A 23,409-nucleotide genomic window follows, 5' to 3' on the forward strand; every position below is an offset into this window, starting at 1 on the left:
AAAAACTTTCTAGAAAAGTAGGAAAAAAGTGATTCAGAGTAAAAAATGCTAAAAGACTTATGTTTTTAAGGATTTGGATGTTCCACTGATGCATCTATTTGGGTGTAAAAGAGAAGAGATTTTAGGCTTTTAAACTTTATTTCCCTTGGCATTGCTAACGGGCATTTTCTAAAGCCTTTCAAAAGATGACACTCTCCTAAGTAAAACAAGCAAACGTGGAAGAGGCAAGGAGCTCTCATAGCTAAATTATTAAATTAAATAATTTGGTAATCATCTAGGTCACGTGAAAATTTGTAAAACTGAAGAAAGTTGAGCCATACAGTTCTAGAAAAGCCACAGAAAAAAGAAACTATGAGTGTCATTTGCTAAAACATAGTTTATTAACAGCAGCAGGCTGGAGATCAATGTTACTCATTCATTCCTTGAGATCCAGTAAAAAGTCATCTATAAGGAAATAATACATTTAATTTTTTATTGGGTTTTTTTTTAAACAAAACTCATTAAAGATTACTAAAGGAAAAAGTACAGGATTGTGGCCTAATAGCTATCTCCAAGGTTTTCTTCATAAATAGGGTTTGAATTTCTTCAGGAAATTCTGAAGTGATAAATATCATACAACTGTTATTCAAGTAAAAATACACCTGCTACCCAAACAAGGCATGGACCAGTGCCTGCTAAAGCCAATAGTAATTCTCCTTTCCATCTAACTGGGCATTTGTGTGCTTATCTGATTTAACTTTAAATACGTCCGATAACTAAGCTTGAGCTGGTTGTCTAGATTTTCCTTCTAACCAACTACGAGAACTAAATACCTCTAGGATGCTTTAGACGTTTCAATGAAATGAGAAGTCACAGAAATTCCCATTTCCCTCAACAAACCATAAAAGGATTTGAGGTTGGCTAGCACAGACACAGAAAGGTGTATTTGAACAGATGAATCCTAACCTCACCAATGAGGTTAACTAGGTACCAGTAACTGATGGAGCATAAAAATTAGTAACAAATATTAGGAAGTCTAAAATATGAATGCGATGCTCTAGTCTTTACATTCAGTGGTATTTTAGCCTATACCAATTTCTCAAGCAATCCAGATCACTCTGTGTCAGGGTCCATCCTCTCCATCATTTCCCACTCAGTTTGTCAATATTAAGTAATATTCAGCAGCGATCACACAATTTCTTCAGTTCACTGATAAATTTTTATTAATCATAGAATCATAGAATCATTAAGGTTGGAAAAGACCTCGAAGATCATCGAGTCCAACCATCAACCCAACACCACCATGCCCACTAAACCATGTCCCTAAGTGCCTCATCAACACGTCTTTTAAATATTTCCAGGGATGGTGACTCAACCACTTCCCTGGACAGCCTGTGCCAATGTTTAACCACTCTTTCAGTAAAGACATTTTTCCTCATGTCCAATCTAAACCTCCCCTGGTGCAACTTGAGGCCATTTCCTCTTGTCCTATCGCTGGTTACTTGGGAGAAGAGACCAACACCCACCTCGCTACAACCTCCTTTCAGGTAGCTGTAGAGCACGATGAGGTCCCCCCTCAGCCTCCTCTTCTCCAGGCTAAACAACCCCAGTTCCCTCAGCCGCTCCTCATAAGACTTGTTCTCCAGACCCTTCACCAGCTTCGTTGCCCTTCTCTGGACACGCTCCAGCACCTGAACGTCCTTCTTGTAGTGAGGGGCCCAAAACTGAACACAGTATTGGAGGTGCGGCCTCACCAGGGCCGAGTACAGGGGCACGATCACTTCCCTACTCCTGTTGGCCACACTATTTCTGATACAGGCCAGGATGCCATTGGCCTTCTTGGCCGCCTGGGCACACTGCCGGCTCACATTCAGCCGGCTGTCAACCAGCACCCCCAGGTCCTTTTCCGCCAGGCAGCTTTCCAGCCACTCTTCCCCAAGCCTGTAGCGCTGCATGGGGTTGTTGTGGCCGAAGTGCAGGACCCGGCACTTGGCCTTGTTGAACCTCATACAATTGGCCTGGGCCCATCGATCCAGCTTGTCCAGGTCCCTCTGCAGAGCCTTCCTACCCTCGAGCAGATCAACACTCCCGCCCAACTTGGTGTCATCTGCAAACTTACTGAGGGTGCACTCGATCCCCTCATCCAGATCATTGATAAAGATATTGAACAAGACCGGCCCCAGTACTGAGCCCTGGGGAACACTGCTCGTGACCGGCCGCCAACTGGATTGAACTCCGTTCACCACAACTCTCTGGGCCCGGCCGTCCAGCCAGTTTTTGACCCAGCACAGAGTACACCTGTCTAAGCCGTGAGCCGCCAGCTTCTCTAGGAGAATGCTGTGGGAGACGGTGTCAAAGGCCTTGCTGAAGTCTAGGCAGACCACATCCACAGCCTTTCCCTCATCCACTAGGCGGGTCACCTGGTCATAGAAGGAGATCAGGTTGGTCAAGCAGGACCTGCCTTTCATGAACCTGTGCTGGCTGGGCCTGATCCCCTGTTTGTCCCGCACATGCCCGTTCAGCCAGGCCGGTCATCTTCCCCGCCCGTTCTTCTTACGGCATACAGGGACAGCCTGCTCCTGCACCTTTAAGACTTCCTCCTTGAAGATCGTCCAGCCTTCCTGGACTCCTTTGCCCTTCAGGACTGTCTCCCAAAGGACTCTCTCAACCAGTGTCCTGAACAGGCCAAAGTCCGCCCTCTGGAAGTCCATGGTTGCAGTTTTGCTGGCCCCCCTCCTTACTTCACCAAGAACCGAGAATTCTATCATTTCATGGTCGCTAAGCCCAAGACAGCCTCCGACCACCACGTCTCCCACCAGTCCTTCTCTGTTTGGAAACAGCAGGTCGAGCGAGGCACCTCCCCTGGTAGGCTCACTTACCAGCTGTGTCAGGAAGTTGTCTTCCACACACTCCAGGAACCTCCTAGACTGCTTCCTCTCTGCCGTGTTGTATTTCCAGCAGACGTCCGGGAAGTTGAAGTCCCCCACGAGAACAAGGGCTAACGATTGAGAGACTTCTGCCAGCCACTTGCAGAACGCTTCATCCGCCCCTTCATCCTGGTTGGGTGGTCTATAACAGACTCCCAGCAGGATATCTGCCTCGTTGGCCTTCCCCCTCATCCTTACCCATAAACACTTGACCGTATCATCTTCACAATCGTTGAGCTCTATACAATCGAAACACTCCCTAACATACAGGGCCACCCCACCACCTCTCCTTCCTCGCCTGTCCCTTCTGAAGAGTCTATAGCCATCCATTGCAGCACTCCAATCGTGGGAGTCACCCCACCATGTTTCTGTGATGGCAACTAAGTCATATCTCTCCCGCTGCACAATGGCTTCCAGCTCCTCCTGCTTGCCGCCCATGCTGCGTGCATTGGTGTAGATGCACTTGAGCTGGGCTATCGATTTCTCCCCCAGCATTGGCATGCTACCCCTCGGCTCATCTCTAGTGAGCCTGGTTTTATCCCCTTCCCCCTTCGAACCTAGTTTAAAGCCCTCTCAATGAGCCCTGCCAATTCATGAGCCATGATCCTTTTCCCCCTGTGAGACAGCTGGACTCCATCTGTCGCCAGCAGGCCCGGTGCCGTGTAAACCTCCCCATGATCAAAAAAACAAAATTCCTCCGATGGCACCAGCCCCTGAGCTACGCGTTGATCAGGTGTGTTTTCCTGTTCCTTTCAGTATCCTTCCCTGCCACTGTAGGGATGGAAGAAAACACTACCTGTGCTCCTGATCCTTGAACCAGTCGCCCCAGTGCCCTGAAGTCCCTTTTGATCGCTGCAGGACTTCTCTCTGCAACCTCATCACTGCCAGCCTGTATAACCAGCAGCGGGTAGTAGTCGGAAGGCCGTACCAGACCAGGGAGTTTCCTAGTAATGTCTCTGACCCGGGCCCCAGGGAGGCAGCAGACTTCCCTGTGCAATGGGTGCGGTCGGCATATCGGGCCCTCTGTTCCCCTCAGAAGGGAATCGCCTATGACAATTACCCTTCTTTTTTTCTTAGCAGAGGCAGTCATAATGCGTGGGGCTGACTGCCTCACCCTAGGCGACCCCCCGGATGGACCTTCATCTACATACTCATTTGCCTGGCCCTCAAGTTCCAGGGCCCCATATCTGTTCTGTAAGGGCAACCGGGAAGGTGGGGGAGGCCGGGCAGGGGTTCGCCTGGCACCCCGAGCAGGGACCTGTTTCCATTCCCCCCCGTCGCTTAGGTCCCCTCCTTCTGCCTGGTGGCAAGAGGGCAGGGGATCCTCTGCTTCTTGTGGAGCCTCCATCTGCTGCCTTTGCCTGAGGGACGGTAGGGTGCGGCTCCACCAATCCATCTCCCTCTCACACTCCTGGATACTCCTCAACCTTTCCACCTCCTCCTTCAGCTCTGCCACCAGGCCGAGCAGATCATCCACCTGGTCACACCGCACACAGGTGTTGTCTCTGCTGCCCTCCGGTAGAGCTGACAGGCTCAGGCACTCCCTGCAGCCAGAGACCTGGACAGCTGTATGCTTGCGTGAGGGCTCCGTCTGGGTCGCCACATTCCTTCTGGTGATGGCTTTCGGCCGAGTGGAAACCACAGCTGGTCCTCTTCTGAGAGAGCGATGACTACTAGTTGAGTTGGCGTCTAGAGCCAGGAGGGGGACTGCGCCCCACCCGCTCGCCTTCCCTGCACACCCTCCCTTGTGAACTGCCGCGCAAACTGCCGCGCCACGCCCTTCTGATGCACCATGCCCTGTTTGCCCGCCCTGTTCGCTGCGCTCCGGGTCGGTCACGCTCCCTGGAGGCTGCTCTTGTATGTGAGGGGGTTCAGCCGCCGTCCCTCCTGTCCCCGCCCACGCTGAGTCAGAGCTGCCGCCCGTCAGGAACGCCCTCCTCCGGCCCGGGGGGGTGGGGGCTGGGGCACCCTCTCACCCCCTGCGCTTTTGCCTTCGCGGTTTTGCCGCTGTAGGAAGGGTCCCCCGGCGCGATCCTCCGCTCCGGAGCCCTTCGCCTCGGTGGCTTGCTAATGTACTGCAAGCAGATCATATAAAGACCCACCACCACAACCATGATTATTTGACAACACCTCTTTTACTATTCTGCCTCCCTGGAACAGCTAAGAAAATCTGAAAGGTCAATAGCTGAGGCCTACAGGAATGTTGTAGAACAATTTCTCTTCCACAGCAGCAGTGGACAAAAGTTCTTGCCACAGAGTACAGGAATCTCAGCAAAGGAGGGCATCTAGCTGAGAAAAAGGGATCTAACCCATTGTTTGAGACCTGCCCTGATGCTGAAATTGGTTTGCTCTCTTGCAGGATGCTCCAAGAACACTCCCACCACAGAGGTGTACTTCAAAGATGGAAAGAGACAGGCAGGTGGTGGCAGTGGAAAGATTTAACCATTAGACACACAGGTAATTAAGTTTGTGACATCTGAGAGGACACAGATTAACTTGTCTGCTAGGTGTAAACGTTACATAGGTCTCCTAAATATGTCTAGAGAGCTGGGAGGTGCAGGGGAGGACTCAATAGGCATACTTCATGTTGCTATCAGTGATGCAGAAAAGTGCAGGAGGGATGCTCTGGTGGTTGACTCATGCCTTCAGGGGCAGGAGACTGAAGTCCAGGATCTCCATGGAAAACTGCCAGGTTCATATATAAAACCCGAGATGCAGGTAGAGATTCACAGTCTCACTATGTGCGTGGGAGTATGGTGCAGAGAGGAAGAATTTTGGCAAAGCAGGAACCAGGGAACCTTTTGAGACAAGAGAAACCTGGACAGAACCATCAGGCTACACTTTAACAATAATGGAGCCAGGCTGCTGGCACTGAAAACTAAAAAGGTCACAGAAAAGTATTTAAACTAGGAGTGGGAAGAAAGCTGACAGATACAGAAACGTACCCTGTTCAGTCTGATGCAAGTCACAGGGGAGAAACAGCTATCATTCATTGTGCCTCTGAAAAGGCCAAGAGGGAAACAGTCAGCACAATAACAGTAAATGTCAGAAAGACAACTCAAACCACCTACAACACCAACACCAGCAAGAAATTCTGTAAGAAGCTCAAAAAACTGGCCAGAAAGGTGAAAGATGAGCTTTAGTGTACAGAAATTTAAGGTAATACACTAGGGAAAAATTACCTAAACTCTGCCTATGCATACTGGCAGTTACAAATAAGGAAAACAAAATTTTTAGTTATTGCTGGCAGTTCTAGATCACAGGAATAACAGCAACTACAAAATCCAACAAAATGTTGGGCACATTGGAAAAGGTATTAAGAATAGGACAGACGATGCCATTGTGCTACTCATTAAAACTGGATGCGCCCACATCTTGAGTACTGAGAGCAGTTCTGGCCTTAGAGTGTAAGAACACTTGTCTTAAGATCCAAGCAGAGTTAAGTAAGGTACAGCAATTAACAAGTAAATTGATTGTTTGGTGAAGGTGCTTTATGAGGAGGGACTAGCAATGCTGATATTCTTTGATCTATTGACTGAGAACTGCAGGGAGACATGCTGAAGGCTTACAGAATCAGGAAGGTAATGCATTTTGCTGCAGTAAAAGTAGGATTGCTACATCATGTTATTTTTGTAGTTTTATTTGTACTATTGCTCAGTATTTCTGTCAAAGACAAAGGAGTGTTAAGTGAAATCTCAAAGTCAGTAGATGACAGTAAGCTCTTCTGGGTAACAAAATGCAAGATAAGATAAACACAGGACTATTATTTACCAAATCTGACAACACTAGAATTGAGGACAAATGGTGAAACTCGTAAGAGAGGCTGGTTTAAAACAGATAGAAAGTACTTCTTTAAAATGCAGGTAGTGAACTTTTGGAACTTGTTACCACAGGATAGTACCAGCAGGTTCAGAAAAGGATAAACTCATGGACAACAGATTCATAAATGGATAGTGTAAGAACTAGGCAAGGTGCCACCCCCTTACATCCCTAATGTAATGGTTGTGGATGCTGGGAAAGTATTAGGGGAGCAGACTGCAGAAAGTGCCCAGGCTAACGTGTTCTCCCTAAACAGCATCTCCCCACTGACATTGTCAGAGGCAGGATACTGGGCTAGATGGACCACTACTCTGACCCAGAAGGCTTTTATTATATCCTGATTTCTTAAGACTTCTTTGTTCAATAGTGTTTACTAGAAGTCACGTGGATTTTCTATTTTTCTTCTTCTCAGTCAAGACTGAATTATTCATGTCTTCATTCAAGTAAAATCAAACAAAATATATCTAATAAAATACATGCTTAGGTCTGAAAGGAAAGTTCAGTTCTAAGATAGTAACTTGTGCCAAAGGCAAGAGTTCAATAGATTTTGAATTGCATTCACTCAGGAATCCAAAATATTGTGATGTTTTACAGTAATGTAAATAATACTAGCAGGCTATGAGATTAAGGAACACACACACAGAGACAACAACTGAAGATTTATATGTCACACGTGGGGAAACAAAGGACCGAATACTAGAAAGAGAGGACAATCTGTAGACCCAATTTGATCTAACCATTTCCCTTGGGCAGCTACTACTCATGAAATGATAAGCCAGGAACATTGTTTTCCAGAAGCAGCAGCAGCTGGTACAGGAGTAGTTGAGAATAAAAACAGAGCACAAATTTACAATAGACACAGCAGGGTTGCTATACAGGACTTAAACACAGCAAAGAGGTATGAATTTTGTTAAATTGATTAGCTCATTTTGTTCGCTTGTATTTAAGACTTCACTCTGTCAATAATCAACGCAAAAGAGCAACCAGTTTAGTCAGAAAGAAATGAATTTGGCTGGAGGTGAAAGTCAGGGTGTGAAAGGATATTAAACGGGAAAAAAATAAATTGTACTCCCTCCTTCTATCCACTTTTTTTCTGTTTACATGAATTAGTACAGTAAAATCCTATTATTAAGGACTGGATTTTCAAAATTGTGTTTTCTTAAAGTCATCTCCCTTTGATACTAGGGACAACTAAAAGCATAACTTGAAGCAGCACTCCATCTTTTCATGCAGCAAAATCTTACGATTCCTCTCATTCTGCAGTCCAGAAAATGGATTAATGACAGAATTTAAGAAATACTGCAAATTGAATATGTCAGCTTATGATTGTATTATAAAGAATAAACACTAGTTTATGATGATTTCAAGTGTTGTAGTTCTTCATCAGGGTAAAAGATAGAAGCCTCTATTATGCTTTTAAAATATTGTCAGTACTTCTTAAACATGCTACAAAAAGGTTGTTTTACTCCAAAATTGCAGCTCTCCTTTCTTCCTTTTACCTCACTGGTTCTCACAGGCAGCCGTATCAGATTGGGAGCCAGCTGCTTGTTCAGACATTGGTGTAGCTATCCTGATTCACGTCAGCTGAGTATCTGGGCATTACCATTAACAAGAATTTTCTTTTCCCAGAGAAAACACCCAACACGTTCTCTCTGGATGTATTTGTTGGTTTTCTTCTTTTTCCTTTTCCTTTTCCCTTTCGTTTTTTTTGTAACGCAAGCGCTTATGTTATTTATGCATTTGTTTTACAGCCTACGCTCTGTTTTCCTTCATCTTATGACACAGCCACAACACACAATTACAGAATATTTGTGTACCTGTGGAACTAGCCATTGTAACCACCAATAAACCACCAAAAAATTGACTCCATACTGCAGGTATGAAATCATTATAAATGCACAGCTCCACATTCCTTTATTAAACTACACACTTACCTAAACATGTGAGTTTAATCTTTTCACAAACTCAGAAATACTTGATTTCACAAAGCTGTATATGAATTACTGTTTTCTTGTATCTTGCCTTTGAGTTCTCTATTTAATTCAAATGAGCAAAAAAGCTGCAGTTCTGCAGTGGTATATGTTAAAAGCATTATGAAGATAATGCGAATAGAAACAGCCTTGGAGTCCCCTCTCTTCCCTTATATTCATCCTTATAGCCTGCGCCCTACCTCCTTCCTTTGACTGCCCACAGTTTACTCCTTTTCCTTCAGCAGATTTCATGCCCCCACTTCCCCAAATGTCTGTTTTTGGTTTATGTGGTCTACCTGAGGAGGGTAACTTTTCAGAAGAAATGTTTTATCTGAGGATATATTTTCAAGGAACAATACTCTGAAAGGTGACAAGTGTTATCTGTTGGAAAACATTCCATTAAGTATACAAAGTAAACGTAGTTCCCAAATAGAGAGAAGAACAATTTCAGATGGAAGGCTTTAAAAATAAGTAAATTTGCAGTTCCATGTCATGGTATTTTTTTTCTTTTTTAATTTCTGTTAAAAAATAAAAAAAGTTTTCCAGTTTGCTGCATCATTACTGTGGTAAGTGTCAAATAAATTATTAATGCCTCGCCACTCATTTCAGTGTTGTTTTCAGTAATTTAAAATATTTCCATCAAACTGTTCATTTTAAATGCAAATATTATCATTTTAATTAATATTAGAAGATTGGCTACTCTTTCTGAATATAAAAAATATGTAACATACCCACTATAATAATAATAATAAACAGTTCCAGAATGAGGACAGGTTTCCTGCTCAACTAATCTGTGTCTCACCTTCCTTTTTTGGCATGTGACACTCCACACTGGTACAGCCTGAGATAAGGAAGGTATAAAAATATGAAAGCAGGCCCTATATATGGAAATATAAAAGGATCTTAAAAGAATGCCAATAATATTGGAACCTACACATTCAAAATGGCCATATAAATTGAAAACATGATTAATATACCAAAGATAATGACAATTTCTCAGTTTTTAGTATGGATATATACCAAAGCTTTCACAATAATAAGCAACAGTATTCATTAAGTGTTTGAACAAATATGGATGCCTGTAATTGCCTGTAAGAAATGCAGCCAAAACCTGGTGCAAAGGAAAAGGACATGGTTTAGATTTTTAACAAAATTTAAAATAAAGACTTATAAATGGAGAAACCTCAAAATGCCATGATTCTTCATCCTGGTAAATCAATTTAAACAGAAAATAAACTTTAGTAAACCAACATTTAGATAAATTCATTTCAAAATGGATTTTAACATTTTCTTTCTGAAGGTATGAAAATAAAATATTTTATAATATCTAAACGTAAATATTACACTGCAGAAAATTTTCCTTCATTTCTGGCCAATATAATCATTCCTGCTTCCAGATTTTTAAACAGAAATTGCAGTTAAACAATAATAATCTAGGTATACCTACGGTATTCTTCATGTAGGAAGCATAGGCTCAAACATCCCAACCAATCGAAAATATCAAACTCCATCTCCTATATATTTGCCTATTAGATAAAACGGATGATGAAATCAGCATCTTTCTACTGGCAGCTTTGTAAATCTAGTCTTCAATTTCTCAACTTTTTCATTATGAATGCAGCAAAATTACATACTTTGTTTTCACTGGCTCTGAAAAATGATTGAACAAAAATACTTGATTTTTTTTTCCCCCCAGTTTGGTCTTCACTGAAGGATGCTATTGGAAAAAAAAATCAGTTTGACATGAATTTCTTCCACCCTTTTCCTACCTAATCTGGCAATCAAACAAAGTAAACAAATTATTCTCTTAACTCTAAATTAACAACATTGAAAGGACTAATCTTTTTCAAGATCAGCTGCAATGTCCTATGGTTTCACTGATGCCTACGCTCTCTGCTGATACAATTCTGAGGAGTTAACAGAGATGCACAATCTATTCAAGTGAAAAAAAGTATTTAATTCCTTCCTTCAGAATTAATTGTAAGTGAAATTTTTCAGAATTAAGCAAAAATGTAGCTAAATCAAGGATAGAACAAATAATATTTGATTGCTATTGACAAAGCAGTCAGGTCAACAAGTATAACAGCACAAAAACATTCAGTAAGCTTCTTTTCTACATTATTTTCTGTATCACTTAATAGTTAAACTACAATAATTTTGTTTTAAATTATTCAGGATATCCACTGATTTCAATGGAAGGAGAATTTAAGCAACTGTGTACCAATATGTAACTCATTTTTCTTGATATTAATGTTATTTTCTCTACAGTGAGGCTGGGAGCCAAAATTGACCTTAAGAGAACTGAAAATGTGAATATTCTATGTCAAAAGGAAGGTTTTACCTCAAAAATTATTTCTTAAAATTAATATTATCTTTCCATCATAGCTTTACTCTCTCTCTCTTTATATGCATATACTTGTATATATTTCAGAATATATTTCAGAATATACATTTTATCTAAGAATAAAGTGTAAACTTTATTTAGAGCCACATAAGTACATTTCCCACTAACGTGGCAAGAAAAAAAGGTAGAAAAACCTTAGTTAAGGAAAGAATAATCTAAACCACGCATGCATCCATTCATCTATTTACTTGGGAGGCAGCAGAGTATGCTAACACATCTATGGGAATCTGAACTGATATTCTGAACCGCTACAGTCTGGTGGCCAGATGGCATCCATAGAAATATATAAAAGGATAGTACTTTAGAAGGAAGTAATTTTGCCTCCAAATCATCAAGCATTAACTTTTTTTTTTTTTTGGTGGCGAAGGGAAAGAACAAAAACAAAACTACAACTCTCCTCCCCCAAAAAAGCAGTGCCATTTTATTCTCAACTCTAATTTTACTTCAAATGGCAATTCCCAAGGAAGTCTTAAGTACTAAATTGTCAGCAATGTCTACTTAAGTAACATTTTAAACTTTTTATTTTTTTCATGCATATCTACAGAACACCCGAAGATAACTTCATTTTTAATGTACAAACACCACATTCTAAGTAAGCAAACAAAACCCTGCCTTTGAACAGTTTACAGATTATGACCAAGAAAAGGTCATACAGGACAGCACCTGCATTTTTCAGAAGTTCTGCGGATTTTCCAATCTGTAATATTGCAGTAAAGTAATCTGGAATAGCAAAGAGCCACTGAGGCACTGAACCAATCACTGAATACACCTCCTGTACTCGGATTCATCTATATATACAGTCATAGGAATCTGCTACACTAAAGACGGGGGGGGGGAGGAGAAAAAAAAAAAAGGGGGTAAGTGCTATTCCACTCTCCAACAGCAGGAGAAAGAGCAGTTCTCTGGAAAACACCTGTAGCCGCACTTCTGTATTTGGTATTTGCACAGGATTTCAAAAGTGAGGTGAGTTCATGGCTGAGAGAAAAGGTTTGATTCAGCTCTGATTTGTACTGGTGCAATACTTACTTACTATTTAACACATAAGCTAGGGTTTTGTCAGTTTGACATCCCCCTCCTTGCCCCTACCCTGTATGCACATCCCAAAATAATGAGGTTTCTTCATCAACATGCAATGACAACTGGAAAAATCACTGAGGATCAAAATGGGGGAAGATTTTCATCATGTTACAGGTATCACTACCAAATGTATCCTCTATTATGTAAAGATAATTTGGCAGAAGTTCAAACACAACAACATTTACATCTTTACATTAGTGAGAGAAGAATTAACAAAGTGGCAAGGTAAAGGCACATGTATCTCCGTATTAAACTACAAAAAACCCCTGAAAATCCAAGCTGTTAACTGTTTTTCATTGGTCTCATTAGATTTATAAGACTACCAGACATTCACCAGTCTCATTAAGAAGAAGAGTCCTAAGGTGAAATGACCTACTATTAACATAAAACATGAATGATAAAGATGATAGCTGACACAAGGATTTACTGGAACATATGTACCATGAATAATTAAGAGCAAATATTGTAAAATCAGAATAGTCAGACTCTGCTTATGATATACTAGCATGACTCCATTGGCTTTATTAGTGGCGGGGGGATTCCTATTTGTCCATGTGAAAAAGAAACGAAGTCAACTATTTTTGGTGCAAGAATAAAAAAAGCCATTTTGTACTTGACAAAAAAAAACACAAAATTGATAGTAAGTGAGAATGGTGATGTGCAAACACATTTTCCAATAAATCAATAATCAGTGTGTTTTTAAAAGTCAGACGGAATCTCTACCTGGTTACGATATCATTTATGTAATCTACTGTATCATCCAACCATACTGAAACATTTCATGAACTTCTGAGATGTGAAAAAGTATGTAAGCGCTCATCACCAAAGAGACATTGTAGACAAATGAATGTCATGTCCAACTAAGATCAATTCTGGAGATACAACATTTGAATTATTAATAACAGAAAAGGGGAGAATTTATATAACTTGCTCAACAAAAAATGTACTGGAATTGTCAACAATAATGCATAAGGTGAGTGTCTGCATTAAAATGATGGATGATTTCATGGGCCAACCCATGTTACACAACCAACACAACACTGTCCACTCACACAGTAGTAATGAAAAAGGAGTGCTTGGATTTTGGCTATGCATTAAATGTACTTCCAGTCATCAGGGAATAAGAGTATGTCAGAAGATAAGATAACAGAACATTTGGTACGATGCAAAGCCCACTTCATGACCTTAAGTGAGGAAACCCAGAAACAGGGTGTGGCAGGTGCACCCACCCTGATAAAGACTGGGGGCATTAAGACCGGTGTGTCCTTACTTTTTGCGCCCTTACTTTCATGCCTTTGTGGTGGCGAGTGCTGACCGTCACGTACACACTTTGGGCCAGTAATTATGGTCACGTACACACCTCGGGCGAGGGGCAAGAAAGTCAAGGCCCTCAGCCAATCAGAATTGACCACAGATCAGATTCGACTAGGGTATAAATGGAGCCCCGCCGGAGGGCAAGTTGAGCTGGTCCTCCTTGGAGCAGTGGGTCTGCAGTCGGGGACTCTTCCCTTGGGTCGGGACGCCGCCCAAGGAAACTTCTCGAGGTTGAGAGCCCTCATCTTACAGGTGAGTGACTGTGCACATTTTGGATCCTCATTTCTAAAGCTGGCTGTGCAGTGTTAATCCCTCATACACCATCCTGAACCTGTGGTTTACTGATGCTGTTGGAGTGTTGAAGCCTCATTTCTAGCTAGTTTTCTGCTAAACAATTTTGGTTTAAGTAAAGTTTATTTTTGAATCTATCACCTGCCTAATTTGATTTTGTGAGCCTCCATAACACAGGGACAACAATATTTTTGGTTCCCGTGACTCTTTTATTTTGTACCAGATCTGACAGGCAAGATTTTTGTAAGGATATATGGTTTAAAAAAAAAGAAAAAAAAAAGATAATATAAATTTCAAAGAGAGGTATTTCTTACGTAAATATGGTCTTAAGGGAATGTGTCTCTAGCCTCAAAGACCAACAAATTATAGCTGTTATAATGAAATACTTCAGTTCTACTTCAGCTAAGATCTTCATTCATGATTTCATTTTATCTTGCCTAGACTAACACAGTAATTTTTTTCACGGTTTCTTAAAATCCCATTTTTTTAATGCAGATACCTGAAATATACACAGTTCATAACCATCCCCAAGATAATTCTTATTCTTCTTCAACATCACATTGAAAATAGTTTTTGTTCTTGCAATCCTGAAAATAACAGCTTCCTAACTTTCTCAAAAAGTACATTAGTTGTTTTCTCTACCTTTCTATTTGCCCAAACCCCTTTAATTCTTTAATATGGTCATATCATTACTGGTAATATCCAATGTTCCATCCTTTTGAAATAGCTTTGGCATGCTTCTGTACCTCACGGCTTCTTAATTTTATAAACCCATGCATAGTGTTTCATCTCCTATTTGTGATGAAGAAGGCAGAAAATTCTAAGCCTAATGTCAAGAAAATATTTTTCTCCTTTTCCTGGAAAAACATCAGAACCGTGCATATATGTATGAAGTGCAGGAGTTCACATGTGTTACACTCCAGATTGCAACAGTTAAAATAATCCGGTAATCCATTTCGTATACATTAGGGCATTAGCCAATGTAGACATAGGCTAGTATTAAAACTAAGCCCTCATACAACTGTTTATAAGATCGGGGCTTTATCTTGGTGTTGCAGAAATTAATATACACAAACAATAACAGAATGGAAAAAACTACATCTATCAGTTCAAATAGGTCTGGATTATGAAAATCATGAACTATGATTGTGTATTACTAATAATCAGAGCTATTGTTGAATGTATTTGTTGATTTATTCTATCATGCTGAGTATAACTGTAAACACACAATCTCATTTGAGAGAGTAGCTCCAGATAGAGATTTCATAGTGGATATTATAATTGCATTATACTGTATTGCACAGAAAGACTAGAGATATAAACAGGAAAGTTAACTGAAACTGGGATCCAAGATATTACAATATACTAGTAATTCAGGCATTTATTCTTCATATATCGTGCAAATTTCTTTTTATAAACCAAAACATTTCTTTAGAAGTTTTAAGATCCTAGTATAAAGGATCTTAAATCTCTACATGAGATTGTCCCGTGTGCCTTCATAAGTGCAGCATTCTTTTTGACACTGAAGAAAAGGGTAATTTTCTTGAATGCCTTAATGCAGTTCCAGTTCAGATACACATAGGTAACTGTTATTTTCATTTAACTGCAGACAAATAAAGCGTTCTTTTACATGGCAGAAATACTTACAAAATCAAGGTACTGCAGAAAGACCAGTTTCTATTTCGGCATCAGCATCATTTAGCTTGTTTTGGTAGCATGCAATGACAACTGCACCTCATCTTTCCAGTAGTATGGAGACGGGGGAAGCAGTGTGTAATGTGACTCAAAAGTTCATCATGTGCCAATGAAGAGCACATAATATAGACTTGTAGATGTACGTAAGACTTATAAAGTATGACATGGAAACAGCTAGTTTTTCCACAGATGTCCACTTTTGATCTATTTATTCTATTATTATAGAAGACACTAGCAAAAGCTAGTTAAATAATAGTTTAGATTTTGATGTTATTCAAGGAAAAAAAAAAGTGGTCTAAGCTAGTGTCTTTCCTGTTTTTTTTTTCTCTTTGACAGTGGCAGGAGAGATCCTTTGAGCATCTTAGGCTTTGAGCAAGTTCACACTGGGCAGAGTTTGTCAATTGCTTAGATTTATCTCCAAGATTTCCAGAGCTGACCTACTGCTGTTTCTCAGTCATGTCACCCATAAAGGCCTCCAAGAATAGCCTTTCGCAGATCTGCTCAATAGTAAGGCTCTGGAGCTCAAAATTACTAACTGTCTCTAAAAAACTAAAACTGGGACTCACCATTTCCTCCTTCCTGGTCAAATAAGTGACAACAATTACTGTACTGTTGTAACTCCTTTACACAGCTTCAGCACAATAGATTAGCGCTTACATTTAGCCCTGTTTAACATGGCTGGAGCCCCGTCAGGAAATCTAGTGACAATATTTTTAAAAGTGCTTTTGGACACGTGCAAATGGTGGTTCTTCAGAGGCTCAGCACTCTGTCAAACCTTCATGTAACCTTACTATGAAAACAAAATCTGATTTTTTTAGTTCCAGAAATATCTTCCTCCCAATTACCACACTCTCACTTGAAACCAGAAATGGTTACAAAATGCGAAAAATAATACTAAAAAAAAAAAAATCCTTCACTGGTCACATTCTTACAAACTGCTTTTGCTGAACTAACGTAATCACCAGACATAACAACAGTTACATAATAAACCATTTCAGCGTAAATAATAAAATCTAGCAAAGTCTATATGTCTTATAACGGAAACTGTTACTCAACCTTAACTATAGGCATTGCTATCAGCTCCGTCCAGAATATATTAAAAAACCCCAAACTTCTGAAAGCTAATATTTTCTTCCAGTTAGCAGAATTTGTGCTCTACATAATTAATTCAGAGAGTTATCAGCAGTCTAACCTACCACCTGCCAATTGCAATTTCTAACTTTTAACGTTACTTATGTTGTGTTGTCAGTACTACACCCACTTTTCCAACAAGCAGAATAGCAAAATAAGATTATTACGTACTACTTCATAAACAGTTACTGAATCATGGAACATAAACTATCAATATATATGGAAATGGATTGTCTAAACTGACAAGTTGCACAAACAATATATTCAAAAGACAAAATATGAGTTTGGTTGAAAATTTTCAGTAGAAATTGTTTTTCAAAGATAAATGCAGTTTACTCATATATGAGGGGTTTCGTGTGTGTTTTTGTTGGAGGGGGGTGAGGCGGGTGACTGAGCAGGAAAAGTTGTTCCTCCTCACTTTTTCACTAGACAGGAATCCCTTAACTTACACCAAACTATCTAAAAAACAATGTGACTACCAATCTGAACAGTGATTCTTGCAAATCAGAGGTCTGATGTTGAATCAGAGGTGCCTCATTTCATTATTTCCTAATTGAAACATTACGCCTACTAAACACATTACTGACAATTTCATCTTGATTCAGAAAAACAATAAAAATGTCATTTTTCACCATTTCTTGTAAGACAGTTATTCAAAGAATCCTCAGCACTAATCAGTTATTTTCAGTTAAAACTATAAGGATAATAAAAAACACTCCATAATGACCCTTTAAATATGTTATCATGTGCTATTTTAAAAGGGGTTGGAAAAAAAATAGGCTTTTTTTTTTTTTTTTAATTCTTTTCTACTTCAAATAGACTTGATTTTTTTCTATCTGCTGGTCTTTCTAATGGGAAAAAGAAGACACCCTGAAGCAACGAAAACACATAAAGACATAAAGACAATAAACTATAGTTAGATCCTGTGCTGTTGTCTTAATAATTTCTGATTCAGTACTGAAAGGTTAGTCTTCAGAAGTTTAATACAAATTTCACTGAGTAGTAAAAGAAAATCTCTTTGAAATGAACAGAGTTTAATCAGATTTTCTAAAACTGACTTGTATTATCTCTAAGTCACTGAAGTAGCCCATCACTGAGCAATGAAAAAGTAGCAATGCCATCATATTATATTCTGGATTGCACTGTGGTCTACTATGGTCCACTAAGCCATTCTCTCAGAACAGTAACATCATTATAAATATATTGTTGTGCTTGTAAATCCATATGAAACTGATTTGGAGTGGAAGATCAGAAGCACTTCCTATGAAACCAGATGACATTACAATGTTGCACAGGCACCACAATGATTGCCACCAGATAGGAAAGCCTTTTTGCCATGAATATGAGGACTGGTGATCCTCAGACAGACTTCCCTGCCATTTGACATATGGGTGTTTCAGTGTCCATGCTGTAAGAAACTGATCAGCACAAGGAAATGCTAATATAGAATCATAGAATAATTTAGGTTGGAAAAGACCTTTAAGATCATCGAACATGTCTGTCTCTTTCCACTTTGACTAGTCAAAAAGAGAAATGCCAACAAAGCCTTTTTCTAGTCTTCTGTTCACTATGTGCCGGGCAGGGTCTGCGAGCAGAGCATGTCCGCAGCAGCCCACAGCTGCAGGGAACACCCGTTCAAAGGCTGCCTGCTCCCTTCACGAGTCCCAGCAATGCCCGAGAGGGCACAGCTGCCCTCAGCCCCTGCTTGCTCCTGAGGACAGGAAGCACGTACGCGGGCAGGGGACACTGGCGGGTTAGAATATGCTGGAGTCTCCTCCTGTACAAGTAAATTGAGCAAGCCCTGGAGAAGGCCCCAGATATAAAGTGAATTGAGCTAACTATGGCACTACAGAGGCAGGTGCTCCAATATCCTCTTGAGCCACAGGTAGCTTGCAGCACAGCCGATATCATAGGCAAGTACCTTTTACAAGTACCACAAAAGCTGCAAGTACCGAAAAAACATCTGGCTGGATATTCTTCTGAGTCCTAACTCCTGTAATAAAAAAATATTTTCCTCTATATGTTTGCGCCAATGAGTACTTCAATTCACATGTTCTACAGGGAGGAGTTATCTGTCATACAATAAATGGTGCAAAATTCTTAACTATAGATAAAAATAGATAGTAATGCAGTGGAAAGGTGAGGTAGATAAAAATCCCAGCACCTAACATGAGTTTAAAAGCACTGTTCCTTTTTTACCTATTACTTCTTATACGCTTCCCATGTGGTACAGCCCTAGCAAAAATGAAATTTTCACTAATAATTTAGGATCTTTCAAGTAAAATAGCTGACTTGAGAGAAAATGTAAAGGACATTTGATTTTGATTTGTTATTCTGCTTCTGCTTAGGAATATGTGTCAGCAGCTACATGAATCATTTTTAATTTCAAGGCCTTGAAATTCACCCTGAGGACTCGTCAGAAAGAAAGGATCTCCAGAATCAAAGAAGAAAATATTAAAAACACAGCAACATTGTGGCTGTCATCTGGCAACAGCTGTTAGTTTTATTATTAATCAAAAATGAATCAAGAAGAAAAAAAATCTTACTAGATTTTGACAAGCAGCCTAATGCAGTCTTGGTGAATGCAGTAGATACCCCCCAACTACAGTTAGTGGAGGTTAGAGCATTCCTAAAGTCTTGTCACAGAGTCTCTATTCAAAGGAGGACAAAATTTCTGCAAAGTCAGATTAAACCACATTCAAATGAAAGATATCTGTGGGTCTTTCACCTCTTGTATGGTTAGCTGATCAAGACAAATACAGTCAATTCCATTTATTTCAGTGTTCGTTTCAACTGAAGATAGGTGGTAATGGGTATCTGACATATAAGCCAGTGAAAAATTACTATCCCTGGAGGCCACTCCTGGGAGAAACAAGAAATTAATTGCTCCTCATATCATTAAAGAACAATACATCCTGAAAGAAGCACATGGATGGTAAATATTATCACCGTCTCTTCAAGCCACACCAGAAAGTCACAGCCTAATCATCTATGTTTAAATTTGCAGGTTTTTAAGATTTCATTTTGCATCTGCTCTTCTTTGAAAAGAACTAACTCCAGAAATGGATGTTTCAAAAGTTTTTAAAATTATCAGATGTTGATTTCATGTACATTTGCTTCATTTGTTTCAGCAGTCCAGATTAAAAAAAAATCCACTTGCAAGATCTTTATCATGGAAATACTACCAGGGAAAAAGAAGGTTCTACCTGAAGATAAGTGGAAAGACAGAATTTACAAGAATGATGAATATCCAAAAGATATTTTGGATACAAGAAACAGTATTTTTTAAACAATTACACAAGCCAAATTCAATTGTACTACACATGTGCTTCATATTACATTGCACTCGTTCTTAGTTTCCTGACTGAATAGGATATGAGCTGAACAAGGAGATAGTTTCTCAAAATAAACAAATCTACATGTTGAATATGAAATGAATGTTTTCTGTACTTTAATGTATAACTATGTTAAAATTAACAATAGTGTAGTGTAACAGCGGTCTACCACATTCAGAAAAAATTGTATTTTTCCAATTTTTTTTTTTTACCTTCTTTTGTCGTTTGTGGTAGTTTACAGATGAGATTTTTACATTAGCAATTTATATATCTATAGTTAATCATTTGTCATGGCAGTGATTACACAAAATAATTTGCAGATACACCTTATAGCATTTTGTAATGCATTGTATTTTTTTTATTACCTTAGTAAACCTTGCAACTGTTGTTTTACCAGAGCATTCTGAAACTCTTGCAGAACATGCTACACTACACAAATTTGAGGTTAGAAGCAAAATTTTTTGAGTCATTTCCAAAAAAATTATAGTACTTTATGTAAATTTTTTCAGAATCAGAAGATGCAATTATTGACATATTGTCAACACCATTGAGAATCCCTTGCCCATAGTATCACACCTGAACCAAATCTAATCTATTTGATAAAACAGAGGCTTATAAAAAAGGTCCAGGAGGGCCATTATATGTAAGTACGAAGTTCTTTAAAAAAACAACAGGATGAGTTTTATCTGCTTTTCCTAATTTAAAGCAGGTTTGGGGTTTTTTTTCTTTTCTTCCAAAGTACAAAGTAAGCTAGATATTTACCATAAAGATGTCCACTTTGAAAATGGAGGCTTCCTCTCTACAGCACAGAAGGGTACTGTATTTAATTAAATGCAAAGAATTAGACAAGTAAACATACTCGTAAGTTCTTTCAGTGATCCAGTTACTTTTACAGGACATTATGGCTCAGATGATTAATTCATTTCACTTTGATATTAACTTTTTATCAGAACTGATTACAAATGGATTAAAGCCAAGACTTGGCAAATACATTCAAGTGAAAGGATCTGCATTGTGTTACCAGTCCTTGCCATTTCATGTTGAAGACAAAAACCTAGAGAAAATCTCATCATAAGGAGAGATTTCTCAGGAAGAAACAGCCTTAGCTGATAAGTCACTCATTTTATTTTCATCTTCCATTCAAGTAAAGTGAAGCCTAACTCGCATGGTGGTTAGATATATAGGGAATTGTTGTATTTTCTGCCCAAACACTTTTAGATGCAATCTATTGATCTAAAATATATTTCTTGAAAGAACAGTTTGGGAGAGAGCAAAACCTCATTTAATCTACCCTCTTCCCTTAGGACTGCTCCCATGATGGCTATATCTGCTTCTGGGACTGCAAGTGCTTTACTAAATTCCAGGAAGGCTTCTACTCTTACACCTTCCCTAATGTTACAGATGGAAATGAATTTTTCCTTGCAAACATTGTAAGCATGCTCTCAAAATACTATGTAACAGAAATACTGAGAACTTTATGGACCAGCTAAGGAAAAAAGGAAGAGGAACAGCATCTTTAGAATGTTTTAATATTGTAATCGTGACCATAAATATTACCAAAAGTTTCATGCTTTAATCCTGAAATGTGTACCAAGAGAAAAACAAGACAAAACTATGTGAAAAGAAAACAAAAGACTTCCTTGGGGACCTAAATTAAAGACCGCAGACTGGGCTGCACTCCTCTGCAATGGGCAGCAAACAGAGCTCCGCTTCTCCCTCTTCTAGTGTGACAATTTTCAGTGACAGAGGCTTTATCCAATGTTTAAAATATTGCATAAGGTATGTAGTGGCTGGGAATTTTAAAACCTTTTTTTGCCTGAGGGATGGGTTTTGCTCACCAGTTTAAAAATGTGAAGAAAAACATCCATCCTACAGACCTTCATTGACAACAAAATTTGCAACAGTGTCACGGCACCGCAGGGGCTGGCAGCTCCCTGGGGCCAGGTGCCAGGGGCTCCCTGGGCGTGTGACGCCTGACCTGTCAGCCAGGGCCCATCCCACCCCCAGCCAGGAGCAGGGCAGCTGGGGGGCACGGGGCCAGCCCCAGCCTTGGGCATTGGGCACCTCCCTGGGGACAGGGACCTGGCTTGGCGGGGTCCATGACTGGCCAGGGCAGAGGGCTGTGGGGAGCTGGAGACCTGCCCTGCTGCGATGCTGCTGGGACAGGGGCTGATGGCCCTGGCGGGCTGACATGGGGTCCTGGGCCCCGGGCAGGGTGGGGGGCCCTGTTAGTGGACTCCAGACCCTGACAAGCAGAACAGCAAGTCTATATGGAAATTTGGAAAGACAGAAGAAAAGAAAGACAGAGCTTTTGATTTGATAACCTACCTGTGTGCTTTTGTCATGTGAACATTCCAGTTCCAGATATGGTGGTAGACAAATGCTGATAAATCTGACCCTCAGAAAAAAAGACCTAACTCCTACTATCATTCACCAATTAAGTCGCAGAATACACATGTAAGCAAAGATAAGTAAAAAGAAATTAGTACTGAACAGTATCCTCTCCTGGAAGTGAAGTTACAGAGTCTTAGGAAGACTGGTTATAGTCTCTCCTAAATTATAAATTTACAAATAGTCTAGCAAATCATAAAGACAGTTACAAAGACATGAGGTAAATTTGCTGGCTATTGTGTTTGATCAGAGCCTATCTGCAGTCTTCAAGACCAGACAAAGCCCACTGTACTGCTTCTGCTGCTGCTCTTGGGCTTGACAAAGTCGGCAAAGGAATGAAAATGCACTCTGGGGCACGTTCAGACAAGAAGGACACCACCTAAGGGAAACCAGGAAACCTTATTGTCAGGCTTTGTGCTCCCCATTCACACAGGCAGTGACGTTGTGAAGGTCGCAAAGTCTAATATCGAAGGGAGGACAAATGCTGACATACAGCTGGTAAAGGTCAAATTTCCTGGATAGGTCACAGGTTTGTCGGTGGTTTCTGAAGGTAGTTTCTTTTTCACTTCCTATTCAGATAAGAACTAAATTACAGAGGTTCCCCAAATGTCATCTTTGTTGTTATCATATTTTAAAACTGGTGTAAAACTGCTTCATAAATACCTTGTGCTTGTTTGATTTTTAAGTAGATGGTCAATAGATATGGAGCTTGTGTTAATTTCATAAAGCTATTGTTCAGTTTTTCTTAGGAGGTATTTCAACTGCAGTTGAATCATTTTTGCTGGACAACATTTCTTGAGAAGCATTGTCTTTATACATAATCTTTGGAGAAGCATCATCACCATACTAGGTTTGTTGTTCTGTATGGTTTATTACAAGACAAGGTGTTATCAGCCACTTTTCTTCAGATTGTAACTGAAAACGTATGCATTGTTCTAAAAGATGAAGACTGATGGGAAACCAGATGCATGCTTATTTATTGATCTAAAATAGATTATACATTAATTCTGAGAGTAGCTATGTTTTTAAATCACAAGATTTGTGTGCATTATAAAAATCTGTGTTTATATGCAACT

General features: G+C 40.0%; 1 protein-coding gene across 2 annotated transcripts in view; it reads right to left on the reverse strand.

Annotated features, from left to right (window-relative positions):
* CDH18 (cadherin 18) overlaps nucleotides 1–23,409 on the reverse strand; it is a 298,102-nt gene that overhangs the window by 109,024 nt on the left and 165,669 nt on the right. The gene's annotated exons all lie outside the window — the stretch shown is intronic.

This window comes from Aptenodytes patagonicus, chromosome 2 (assembly GCF_965638725.1).
Source record: "Aptenodytes patagonicus chromosome 2, bAptPat1.pri.cur, whole genome shotgun sequence".
Lineage (NCBI taxonomy): Eukaryota > Metazoa > Chordata > Aves > Sphenisciformes > Spheniscidae > Aptenodytes > Aptenodytes patagonicus.